The sequence below is a fragment of the Balearica regulorum genome, chromosome Z (genome assembly GCF_011004875.1).
Source record: "Balearica regulorum gibbericeps isolate bBalReg1 chromosome Z, bBalReg1.pri, whole genome shotgun sequence".
Taxonomy (NCBI): domain Eukaryota; kingdom Metazoa; phylum Chordata; class Aves; order Gruiformes; family Gruidae; genus Balearica; species Balearica regulorum.
Window position 1 is genome coordinate 85707856 of NC_046220.1, and position 13510 is coordinate 85721365.

A 13510-nucleotide genomic window follows, 5' to 3' on the forward strand; every position below is an offset into this window, starting at 1 on the left:
TGGGATCAGAGAGATGAGAATCTACTTTCTCCAGTGCAAAAAATGGCCCTGGATCCGAGCGGGAGGGGGGGAAGAGCTGAGCTTAAGAAGTTGGGAGGGCTGGAGCTAAGGCTCTGTGGCTTTGGGTGGATCATAGAAGCCTCTTGTTTTCTCCATCCCAGAATATAAATAAGCAATGCTGACAAAAGATGATCTTTCCAGGTCCCTTCCAACCTGGGCTATTTGTTGAGTCTGTGACTTTTCCTCACACCCAGGTGTACAGGTCTGTCCGTGCTGCTTAAACGATATCCTTTCAGTCAAGGGAAGGGATCTCCCTTTCCATCGCGTACTGATGTAACAAAACATAATAATTTGTACCAAACTTGCAGGTAGTCCCTAGGGCAACAAAGCTGGGAAAGGGTCTGGAGCACAAGCCTGATGAGGAGCGGCTGAGGGACCTGGGGGTGTTGAGCCTGGAGAAGAGGAGGCTGAGGGGAGACCTGATGGCTCTCTGCAGCTCCCTGAAAGGAGGGGGTAGCCAGGTGGGGGTCGGTCTCTTCTCCCAAGGAACAAGCGATGGGACAAGAGGAAACGGCCTCAAGTTGTGCCAGGGGAGGTTTAGATTGGAGATTAGGAGAAATGTCTTCACTGAAAGGGTGGTCAGTCACTGGAACAGGCTGCCCAGAGAGAGGGTGGAGTCCCCATCCCTGGAGGGGTTCAAAAACCGTGTAGACGTGGTGCTTGGGGACATGGTTTAGTAGGCATGGTGGCGTTGGGTTGATGGTTGGACTTGATGATCTTAGAGGTCTTTTCCCACCTTAAGGATTCGATGATCGAATGAGGGAGCCGTGAGCTCCATCAGGCCCTTTCTCTGCGCCAGCCCGTCCCGCATCAGCTGTCACGGTGGTGAACTGAGGAGACGGTGCTCCTGCTCTCCATCCATCAGTTTGCAATATATTGCATTTATTATTTTAAAGTAAAAAAAACCTAAAAGGTCTCAGCCTGAGTCTGCATTCTCACCCTGCCAAATTTTGTGTGTACAAAATCCCCGGAGTAATGAATTGGCTGCTTTGGTTTTGGGCGGTGTCTGGTTTGCAAGGTGCAGGGATATTTTTTTATATATATATTTATTTATTTTTCATATATTTATCAATATATGAAAGAGTAGAAACGTAAGCATCGCCTGTGTAGTGCCTCCGCAGTGAATTTCTCTTGTCATTTGATGGAACGGGTGAAGCAATACTGAAAAATGTGTTCTGTGGAGTCATTAATATCCTCCTCATTTGTGTGTATTCTTCCATAATGGCTCGGTAAAATACACCCTGGGGTAACTTTATGCCGTTCTTACATGGTTCTTTAATTTTATGAGTAATTTATGTGGAGCATTGGGGGGTGGGTGGAGGTTTTCAATTACTTTAAATTTTAATGAAACGTATCTTCCTTTGTAAAAGTTGGGCAGACCTAAAGGAAGAGACGATGTCTGTTCTTCTGTCTGCCTCTGATTCCTGCTTCTGGTTTTTCATCCGCTATTTTTTTCCCGGGCTTTTCATTTTTTTGGGGGGATCTCTTTCTCGAGAGAGAAGAGTTGCTTCAGTCTCAACTCTGGGAAGGTGCTTCACGTTGCAGAAGGTTGCTCAGGAGCAGGATGAGGTCTTGCTCTAGCCTGGTGTCCTCTGCACGGGGCCAGGTAACGCGTCTTTTGTTTCCTTTGTTTTGGTGTTTACAGCCGGTTTCGTTTCAAATACAGGCAAAATTGATTTTATTTTGTGGGGAATCGGAACCACTTGCCCACAGTGAGCGATCCGCCCGTTCCCATCCCCGGCTCCCGCGCTCCCCGTGCCAGGTCTGTACGTGCCGCGGCGGCGGTCAGGCCGAGTTTTGCTTTTTAGTTACATTTAAACTTGAGTCAGGGCTGGTTAATAGAGGCTCTTAGCTTTGATAATTGTGATTAAAGATCACCTCATGCTCTTTTATTCTTCCGACTCTGGCTTGCTTTAGTGCCGTGGCCTTTTTTTCTTTTTTTTCCGCTCCTTTTCCCGTTGAATTTCTGGTTTCTCTTGTGGAACAAAATACGGACCCTTAAGCCGGATTCAGTGACTCCGTCTGAACATGTGACACTTGCTGAATATGGGGTTCCCTCTGTGTCGTGGGCAGGCTGATTAAGACTTTGGTAAAGGCCGTTTACGACAAGGAGCTATAAGGAAGGATCAAATAAGAGAAAAATGGAAATTTATATTGTACTGCTTCCTAGAGACTTCGGGGAAAAAAGTTGCAAAGAGGAGGAGAGAAAAATATTCTGCACGTTTTTTTCTTGAAGCTTGGATTGATTCTCACCTGCCGTGGCAGCAGCAAAAAAAAAAAACCAACGGCCAGGTGAGCGGGTGGTCAGTTCTTGCAATATTTCTGCAAAAACCTTCTATGAGCAGATTTTTAAAGATACTTAATCCTTCGAAGACGTCATACAAGCCCTTCTTTTCTGGGAGTTAGGAGGGCAGATTTGGCTTATTAATAGTGGGAGAGAATTTGTTACCACCTCGGTAGGCAAAGAGTTAAAGTGAAAAAACAAATCAAACCCGGAAAGTAAAATTGTTCATTTTCAAATTGTCTTGGGTTCAATTTAAAGAACCACAAATTGCTTGCTATTCATCCTTCATCTTAATTAACCGAAATAATGCAGTCAACATCTTTTCTTTTGGGGGTTTTGTTTGGTTGATTTTCTTCCCCCCCCCCCCCCGACCGGTTCTTCTGCCTCCTTTAAAAAGTGTCAGTCTCATTAGAAAGTTGCGTCGCTCTGTGAGATCTGGTAATTAAAACTGAATTCAGATGCCTTTCAGCCCCTGTTTGAGACCTCCTCAAGTCTTGGTGTCCTCTGTAACCCAGAGAAAGAAACCCAGTAGATGAGGAATGCACTTTTTATCAGACATATAGGCTGAATCCTCGCTACTGAACTCACGAGGAGTTATCTCCGAGGCTTCACGCTTAGGGCAGAATTGCTGGTACATTCACAACGTATGGCAGATCAGTGCCGGTCTCAAACGTCGTTTTCTTTCTGAGGTTATCGCTATCCCAGGAAGATTGGTTCTTCTGAGACACATACCTATCTTTTCATACCTTCTGGGGAAAAAAAAAAAAAAAACAGAAAAAAAGAAAGAAATTTCAAAACCCTTTTGCTTTGGTAAAGTTTGAAAATACCTCTGACCCTCGTCGTTCCTGAGAGCTTTCGAGATGTTCTCTCGAAAGTCCTTGAAAATCCCAGCATAGCTCCCCCGTCCTCGGGGAGAGTTGTAACAGGAGCGATAAAAGCAGTTGCGTTTTCTTTCCTGGCGCTCCGGAGGAGTTGGCCTGAGTGAGATGCTGAGAAAGAGCTGGTCCCGGTTCCCACTACAGAGCCCCGCTCGGCCGTAGCCCTCGCTCTCGGCGTGGTCTTGCTGCCTCCTGCAACGCGTAGGAGAAACCTCTTCCTCCTCTTCCTCCCGTCTCGTGATCCTTGGCCCGTTGACGGCCATCCCTGCTGCCCGTCCCGCTGGGGAGAGACACCTTGTCTCTCGTGAAGAGTCTTACGGATATTTCCCAGGGATTTTAAACAGCGTTAAATTAAATATTTTTTCCTATTGTTTTTAACAGATCTTCTCCTCTCCTCACCATAGTCTCCACCCATTTTTCATGAACTTAAAATTTCCTCCTGAATTAGAATAGTGTCAGTACTTTTTATTAAAAACGTTTCTCGTCGTGCTTACGTCTTCTTTAAAAATATTTTGTGTTTTTCGTTGGACTCTTTAGATACAGGTTGATGATCCCAAGAGTAGGGCAAGGACCAGAGGTTTGGGGTTCACAGGAAAGTCTGATGATGGAGTCTCTTGTATGTTGAAGCGCAGTGAAAACAATTCTTGATGGCTTTTTCTGCTTTAATGAATCGATCTGTTTTGTTCTGTCGTCCAGTACGTAAAACTTGTGAAAAGCTTACGCTAAAATCAGTGAAAGCAATTTAAAAATTATTTGGGAAAGAAGTATTTTGGTTTGGAAATGTCGTTACTGGATGTTTCAACATTATGGAATTATTTTACTTCATTTTTCTCGCTAAGCAAAAATTGTCACTGTTTTTTCCAAATGTTTTGATGTCTGTGAAGACCATGTTTACCAGAAATAATCTGCTTCAGTGAAAATACTCCAAATGCTCTAAACGAGAAGAGGGATTTTCCATTTCTGAGGTTTGTCGACATCTCACACTCCTTCCTTTTAGTGCTTCATTGAGGTGGTTGATATGACGAATTCAGCGCTTGTCACCTAATCATTTCTTTTTATAAATAATAAGCTTCACTGGCTAGAAGTGTGTTGTAATTCTGCTCCAGGTTTGCTGAGATGCAAAGGCACCGTTATGCCGAGTAAAATACTTTGCTTTGACTGACTTGCCGAGAAGGAGCAGAAAATTACAGCCACTTTTATCTGAGAAAAAAAAAAAAACATAAAAATGCAGAACAGATGAGCATATCTTAATCAACTATGCAAATCAAGGCGTTGAGCCATTTGCATGAAATCTCCATATTTATAGGTCCCTGACGCAAACAGTAACGCAGAGGCACGGCGGCCCTGCCTGGATGCCCCTCACCCAGGAGCGGCGTAGGACAGACGGACCACCCTCGGCAGCCCTCGCCGAGGCAGGCTTTACCCTGCGTGCAGAGGAGACGGCAGCTTGGGCGTACGGGCAGGCACCGAGAGGCAGGTGACGACGATGAAGATGTCGCCTTGCCGGTACGAAATACGTCGCTCTTCTGCACTAGGGTCCGTATTCCTTCGTCCTTACGTCCGTCAAGGGAGCGTTTTGATGCCGCAGTCCTCGGGCGGCGTGGCCGTCCTTTCCACTCGCTGCCGGCGAGCTGCAGGGCGGTGTCCCACCAGCCGGATTTGGCAGGTAGCTTTGGCACTGTCTGATCTTTCTCTGGGCAAGAGCACCGGAGTGTCGCTTTGCTGCGATTCATCCCAAAATCTCTGCTGAGCTGCAGACCGCTGGGATGTGTTTGTCTCCCTACGGCTTTCCTAAAACAATGGTGATTGGGGCAGTGGTAATGAGGTGGAAGTGAAATATATTTCCCCGAGCGTGGTTTAGGCACCGGGAAGAGACCGGCTAAGTGCCTCCAGCTGATCCAATGCCACCAAATTTTACTGAATGGCGGTACAAAGCTCTTCTCCAACCTTTTGATCAGGAACAAAGCTATCTCTACAGAGACACAGGTTTTATTTGTACAACATAGCCGTGTCTGGAGGCCTAAATTATGATCGAGGCCAGTTGTGCTATGATTTCTACAAATCTCAATGGAGGGACTAGACCTGGGACAGAAGACAGACGCTTGAACCTCTGCAGTTGGGGAAGGGAGTTGCCCTCCAGCCTGCTTCTCCTGGCAAGTGCCAAATCATTTAAACGATTCAGGTGGGTCCTTTGTCCCCTTCTGTATCGGTTGTCTCTACGGGATATCCGAGCCCGTCACTTTGTCACAGAGGTGTTTGATTAACCATCCCAACGAGTGTGCCCTCGTGGCCAAGAAGGCCAATGGTACCTGGGGCGCATTAAGAAGAGGGTGGCCAGCAGGTCGAGGGAGGTTCTCCTCCCCCTCTGCTCTGCCCTGCCCCGGTGAGGCCACATCTGGAGTTCTGTGTCCAGTTCTGGGCTCCCCAGTTCCAGACAGACAGGGAACTACTGGGGAGAGTCCAGCGGAGGGCTGCGAGGATGAGGAGGGGCCTGGAGCATCTCTGGTGTGAGGAAAGGCTGAGAGAGCTGGGGCTGGTTAGCCTGGAGAAGAGAAGACTGAGAGGGGATCTGATCAATGCTTATCAATATCTGAAGGGTGGGTGTCTAGAGGAAGGGGCCAGACTCTTCTGAGTGGTGCCCAGTGACAGGACAGGGGGCAAGGGGCACAAACTGGACCACAGGAAGTTCCACCTGAACATGAGGAAAAACTTGTTCACTGTGAGGGTGAGCGAGCCCTGGGACAGGCTGCCCAGAGCGGTTGTGGAGTCTCCTTCTCTGGAGAGATTCCAAACCCGCCTGGACACCATCCTGTGCCACCTGCTCTGGGTGATCCTGCTTTAGCCAGGGGGGTTGGACTAGATGATCTCCAGAGGTCCCTTCCAACCCCTACCAGTCTGTGAATCCTGCTCAGCTCCCCCCCGGGGTGCTGCCTTGCCGGGGGTTCGCAGGGTATGAGGTGCTCAGCTGTAACCGCTCTGGTCCTCTGCACAGCACCGTGAGGAGGAGGAGAAGGTCGAAGGGAAGATGTCCTCTAAAACAGGCTGCTGCCGAGCATTTCTAAAATAGCTTTGGATGCAGGAATTGAAATTCTGTCTCAGTTCCATTTGACATGCATTCATCTTTGTTTTATCTGGACTTTTCTTCTTACTCCAGAAATCTTGCAATATAAATAGCTAAGATAAAGAATGGGTAGGAGATATATTATTATGCCATTTTATGGGGAGGAAATTGAAGCATAAAAGCATTAAATTATTTATCCAAGCTCCCTCTGGAAGTCTAAGCCAGAGCCGGGATTGCTGTAACCTATCTTTCTGTGCACTGTTTCTCAAAATAAAAGGTTGAATTTCTATCCCTATCGAAGTCAATAGGAGTTGCTTTTTAGTTCTGTGGATGCTGTCGTTTCACGTAAGTGCATAGCAGGGCCTCCAGCCGTCGTAAATGCTCTTCCATTCCGAAAGGTTTTCCTTCCCATTTTTCAGATCTCAAACAAATGCAGGGCTTGTTTGGACACCCAGAAGCAGATGGATTTTGTAACAAAAGCTTGGTTTCGCAATGAATTCGTCTCATTGACTGCAGACTGTTTCTTCACTGATGACATTATTTTAGTGTTGGTGTTTGCACCCCGGGTTTGCTTTCAAATAGCTTGTTGACATTAGTGAAATCGTAATAAATTTTGATTCGCAGAGAGATTTTTCTCCCCGGTGCAAACTGGTACAATAGCCTCCTTCATCCAGAGTCTTGTGGCTTTCCTGCCACAAATACAGCCCGTCAGTACTAATAGTAGGAAACCATTTTAAATATTGTTTAAATTTGAAACGTTGTTTAAATCTCGTTCCCTTTCCGAGTTGAGTAGCAGGGCTAACAGGTTGGTTACAGCGGTTCAGTTCCTCGAACTGTGCACTGTGATATATGCTGAAATGCTTGAAAGTCAGGCAAAATGAGTGTGAAAGTGGAAATGCTGATTATTGAAGTTACTTTTTAAAGTTTCTTATTAATTAAGAGCCTGTATAGGTGTCGGGCTACTTCTGCCGCCACTGCTTTATACATTTCTGGCCAAGGTTTTATTTGGCAAGAAGATAACACCTGCCTCTTGTTCCAGACTTTCTAGAGTTCATATTGCGGTATTGTGCCCCACCGGCACGTTTGGGGTCTCTGGTGGTGCTCAGGTCCCCTGAGGTCCCCGTCCTCCTCCCCCCAGAGCCTCTGTCCCCCCCACAGCCGGAGGGAAGAGGAGGACGCGTTTCCAAACCTCCTCCGATAAAAGCAGCACCAAGAAGGCACCTTCCCTTCCTTGCGGAGTTCGGAGCTGAGCCGCCTCCATCACATCGCTCGGTGGTACCAACCCCGGTCCCGCCGCGTTCCTTCGCACGTCGAAGAATATTAGATCCACGCATCCGTCTGTGACGTGCAGCTGGGCACCACGTGAAGAGTTAAAAGCCAAACTACTGAAAAGCAGAAGACTCTGTGAAAATATAAACGACGACTACTTCCAAAAGCTGACTCCGACGCCAGCTCTTGCGGATAGTACTGGAGGTGACCGGGGCAGTCCTGCCAAACAATTGTCATATCTTCAGAACGTGTCCAGCGCGGGGGAGCGGGTTTCGTCGTGTTAATAATTACGCTGCCTGCAGGCTCTCTGAAGTTGCATCTTTCCGTGCAGCATGGAACCAGATTTTAATGAAATATCGTTAAAGCTGTTAACTACAGAGAAAGAAGGGGGGGAAAAATCAAAGGCGCAATCAAAGCATGCACTCTATTATCAATAACTGCAAGTGGCTTCATAAATGTTTTATGTTTGAAATGTTTTCAGTGCAGATCAGCAGAGAACCAGCTGTTTAAACGAAAAGTGAGATGTAATAACAAGAACATTTTAATCATTGCATCTCATTATAGAGAAGAATGAATCACTAGGAAAAATGTTTTTTAAAAAGCAGCTTTCATGATGGAGATAGCTTAGCCTGACACAGAGCTGGAGACCAAGGAAGCCTAACTCAGAATTAACAAGCATATTCCTTTAAAAAAATTTTGTTGGGATAAGTGGTTTTGCTCTCCTCATGAAAGCATGGTGGTGGTACGTGCTCGGTGGTATGTGCTCTCTCCTGGGAAGGTTTAATGCAAAGATTTAATGCTCTCTTCTACCTGAAAGGATTCAGAGCATGAATGCCTTGAATGGCGCACTCGGTGCAGGACCATCGTGGCCATTAGGTGGGAGGTTGGTTTGGACTGTAGGCAGCAAAAGTCAAGACCCCTGGGACCAGATGGAGAGAGAAAAGAAGTAGGACAGCGATCCTTTCACCTCGTATTTGGGCATTCAACGTCAAAGCGATGTTGAGGACTCCACTTTCTTGTCCAAAGGCTGCAGTGCAAACTTCTGCATCAGTATGCCTCAGAGCCCAAGGCTGGAGCCCATCCATAGCTCTGCAAGAAGGTTAGTGTCCTGTGGTAGAGCTCAAGGCAAAGGTCTTGGGGTAACTGAAGTCTTTACCTGCCCAAGCTGCGCTCACAGAGTTCAGCTCCTCTCCCTGGCCTCCAGCGGGGCGGCTTCGGTAGGAACCAGATTCCCACCGGTGCAGGCAGGGTGGCCTGGGGTGCAGAAGGCAGAGCTTCAGAAACTTGTAAAGATGTCAGGGATGAGAGAGGTATTTAGCGTGTTTAGGCAGTTGCCAAGCAATTTTTGACGTAGTTGCCTACATTCCTATTTTAGGCACTTGTATTTTTCTTATCAACTATTATTATCAGAAGTTTAACTGAACAATAGCAAAGAGGAAATGTCTGTGGAAGAACAGCGAAGGCTCATGAGAGTAGAAATTGTGTTCCTGCAGGTTTTGAGGAGCAGCTGAATTATGTGGACATCTGGTTTTATGCAACTGAAAATGCGCGGGGTCGATACCAGAGTCTCTCACTAAGGAAATGTTTTCACTGGTGTACAGTGATGCCAACCCTTTCTGCTCCTACAACAAATCAAACTTGCAGGGTTACTAGAGGTCTTAAAGCCCTCCTACCCTACAAGAGGCCAGGTCTTCCCATCAAATATTGCCCCCTTCAAGCTGCTGAGCTCCTCTTGGTCCGCTGACCCCCAAAATCAAGCTGCATTGACTTGACTTGCACTCTGGAGGTACGAATCTGAGTGTTGTTTCTCCTGCTAAGAGGCTCCCAGCTTGCCGAAGTGTTTGTGGTGCAGCCAGGACAGGACACGGATGTGCAGCGTTCCTGCTCTGGAAGGAGGAGGGCGGGAATGAGTTACGGATGTTCTCTCGAGGCACTTCATCTATAGCCAACTGGATGTGACCTCTTTGGGTTTATATGGACTGCTGGCTGGAGGCTAGCTCCCAAAATAGCCCTTAGTCTGTAAGATTTGAGAACTGCTGGAAGATTTAAAAGCAAGACGTACCATTTATATAGAGGACCACCCTTATTGCTGGGGCCAGCTCAGATTAGAAAGACAACAGTACAGCTCTGTGATGTTAGAAACACAGGTACTTATTTCATAGAATCATCGAATCTTAAGGTTGGAAAAGGCCTCTAAGATCATCAAGTCCAACCGTCAACCCAACACCACCATGCCTACTAAACCATGTCCCCAAGTGCCACGTCTACACGGTTTTTGAACACCTTCGAGGATGGGGACTCCACCCTCTCTCTGGCCAGTCTGTTGCAATGCCTGACCACTCTTGGTGAAGACATTTCTCCTAATCTCCAATCTAAACCTCCCCTGGCACAACTTGAGGCTGTTTCCTCTTGTCCCATCACTAGTTACTTGGGAGAAGAGACCGACCCCCACCTGGCTACCCCCTCCTTTCAGGGAGCTGTAGAGAGCCATCAGGTCTCCCCTCAGCCTCCTCTTCTCCAGGCTCAACACCCCCAGGTCCCTCAGCCGCTCCTCATCAGACTTGTGCTCCAGACCCTTCCCCACTCCGTTGCCCTTCTCTGGACACGCTCCAGCACCTCAATGGCCTTCTTGGAGCGAGGGGCCCAAAACTGAACCCAGCACTGGAGGTGCGGCCTCACCAGAGCCGAGCACAGGGGGACATTAGCAATAACAGAAAGGCAGTTAATGCATATTTCTAAAATCAGCCTTGGGGAAAAAAAAGAAAAAAAAAAAAAGATAAAGTATTTGACCATTTCTGGCTTTGGGCCTGATTGCCTTTACTGCTGCTGAATACGAGTAATTCCACCAAATAACCCCAAAACTGGCAATTGCGAGAGTGACATCCAAACTCTTTGCAAGCAATCGTCGGAATTTGTGTTTCTGAAAGAGTCTGAGGCGCTGAACCCATCTTTTATGGGAGCGGAAGGGCGTACTCAGAGGAAGAGTGGGTTTGGGGATATATTGAAGCATTTTGTGGAGCCCGTGGTAAAAGAAAACGCATCGGTCATCTGCCTGCCCTCTTTCCTTTCTCCTTTATTCTTAGAGAAAGGATGGTGTTAGTTGTAAAAGACTGACTTTAGAAGAAATGTGATTTAATGTCTCGTTTTAATGGAACGTAAAGCGGTTCTAGGGCCTCTCCGCTATTTAGAAAAAGAAGAATTTAGGGAAAGATTTAAAACTTAATGCCAATTTTCACGAGATTATTATTTGACAGAAGGGATCAGGAGAGATTATTAAATGCTTTGTGTGTGCTGAAAATACAGAGACCTTAAGCACATTAGAGTGCCTGTCAGAAATATTGCAATAGAATGAAAAGGAAAGCTGGGCGAAAGAAATAAAAATACTGTAAATATATCTACACCGCGTCTAAACCTGAAATTCCTTGTGATCAAACGCTCTCTGCATTTTGGTGTTGCTCTGCCATCCGCGTTCCGCGGGAGAAGGACGGATCCAGGGAGCGCAAGGGTGAGACGCTGGCTCGGCTATCGCTGCTCACCGCGGCACTGGTAGATTTACAAGAGCGAGCTGTTAGTGCGAAAATGCCTCGTAATGGGGACGTAACTTGGCGGAAAGCCTGTTGTAGGAACTGTAATTCTGGTATCTGCCGATCGCACAATAGCTTGTGAGTTTGTTTTATGCCGCAGCACGCTCCCGGTTGAAAGTAAAAAAGTACTATTTGGTGTGGAAGATATTCAGAAATAACCTTCTGCTTGACCTTTACGGTTTTGTCCCAATTACCATTCGGGGGGGGGGGGGGGGGGTTGGTTGGGGTTTTTTTCCTTCCAATTTTGCTTGAGTTTGAGATGAAGGCACGGATGAGCTATAGATAGTCTCATCTCCAAACATCGGTTGTCACTGGGGTTAGATCCGGGAGAGCCGTGCAGGGAGTGATGTTCTGGTACTGCTGGTAGTTATGAAGCTTTTTTAGCTCTTTTGTTTTAATAAGTGCTTTAAGCCGACGTCCAAAAGCGTGGTGTAGTTGATGTGCGATAATTTGCAGGCAGGGTGAAATTGGAGCGTTTGAAGATAGCCTGTGTAACAAAAAGTTGGCCTAGTATTGTTTCCTGAACAATTACGACAGCTTATTTTGGGCTGTCACGCGAGGAGGAGTTGCGCGCTTCTTCACCCACCAGCGTGATCTGGTGTCAGGGCAATCTACGTTTTGCGTTTCAAAGCACCTCTACTTAAGGCTAAACCTCTTGCAACCTTCTGTTTTCAGAACTAATCAAACCACACGATAGTTTCAAGGATGGGATATTTTAACACTTTTCTCGTCGTTATTTGGTTTAGAAGATGAGCTTGCTCCAGCCCTGTGATTTCTGTAAGTGCTGAGCACCGTGCAAGCACAGGAATATTATTGAAGAGTAAAACTGGGGCTACGTGTTAATATTGGAGGGTATGTTATTCAGAACTAACTTTTAAGGGCAAATTAGGGTTTGCAGATGATGGAATAACGTAGGTTGGGTGATGTGAGGTCTCTGGTCCAGCCCCTGCTCAAAGCAGGGTCAACTCTGAGATCAGCCCGGTTGCCCAGAAGAGCTGCGTGATTTCTTGTGACCAAATCCATCGCGTTGCTCCATTTTACGAAATTTCTGTGACTTCACAGGAGCAATCTCATGCCACTGCTAAATGGGTGGATACTGTCCTACAGCCCAGCCTTCGTGGGCTCCCTCAGTCACTAATCTTTCACGTCAGCCATCATCCGTGATCCCTCAGGCAGCTAAAAGAGAGCGAGTAATGCATAAAGGAGTTTAAACAGATAGCATGAAGAAGTTCAGGTGCATAATATATGCAAATAGTGTAAGTTCAGCAAGGCCAAGCGCAAGGTCCTGCAGGTGGGTCGGCGCAATTGCAAGCACAACTATTGGCTGGGCAGGGAATGGGTGGAGAGCAGCCCTGAGGAGAAGGACTTTGGGGGTGGTGATTGATGAGAAGCTCAACATGAGCCGGCAGTGTGCGCTGGCAGCCCAGAAAGCCACCCGTGTCCTGGGCTGCATCACCAGCAGGTCAAGGGAGGGGAACCTGTCCCTCTGCTCCGCTCTGGTGAGACCCCCCTGCAGTGCTGCGTCCAGCTCTGGGGTCCCCAGCACAAGAAGGACGTGGAGCTGTTGGAGCGAGTCCAGAGGAGGCCACGGAGATGATGTGAGGGCTGGAGCACCTCTCCTATGAGGACAGGCTGAGAGAGTTGGGGTTGTTCCGCCTGGAGAAGAGAAGGCTGCGGGGAGACCTTAGAGCCCCTTCCAGTCCCTGCAGGGGCTCCAGGAAAGCTGGAGAGGGGCTGGTGCCAAGGGCAGGGAGTGACAGGCCAAGGGGAATGGCCTGAAGCTGCAGGAGGGGAGATGGAGATGGGATGGGAGGCAGAAGTTCTTCCCTGTGAGGGTGCTGAGGCCCTGGCACAGGGTGCCCCGAGAAGCTGTGGCTGCCCCTGGCTCCCTGGCAGTGGTCAAGGCCAGGTTGGATGGGGCTTTGGGCAACCTGGGCTAGTGGAGGGGGTCCCTGCCCGTGGCAGGGGGGTTGGAACTGGATGATCTTTGAGGTCCCTTCCAACCCAAACCATTCCATGATTCTGTAAGTAGAAGCTAGCAGAGGGGTTTTGAAGGCTAATTGCTTGCTGAGAGAAACCAAAGCCTGCTCTGGTGCACCAAATGAATTTATAATTTAATAGCAGCAAGCTGGTACATGCAGAGCTGGGACAGAAACACACAACTAAGCGACGCCTCGTGTGAAAGCGACTTTAAGCTCGCAGTTAGTCCGTTTGTGAGGTGACTTTGGTTGTGTCGCGTGGTGTGATGGTGTTTGCCCGTGGGTTTTTCTAATAGCTCCTCTAATGGCAGTCCTTTGCTCGAGCTGGTCTCGGATGATGGTCTCGGCGTGTGTCCAGTCTCCTGTTGCCGTAGGGGAAATGAAAGCCCCTTTGT

General features: G+C 47.8%; 1 protein-coding gene across 1 annotated transcript in view; it reads left to right on the forward strand.

Annotated features, from left to right (window-relative positions):
* Positions 1–13510, forward strand: part of DCC (DCC netrin 1 receptor) — a 364131-nt gene that overhangs the window by 199354 nt on the left and 151267 nt on the right. The window lies entirely within an intron of this gene.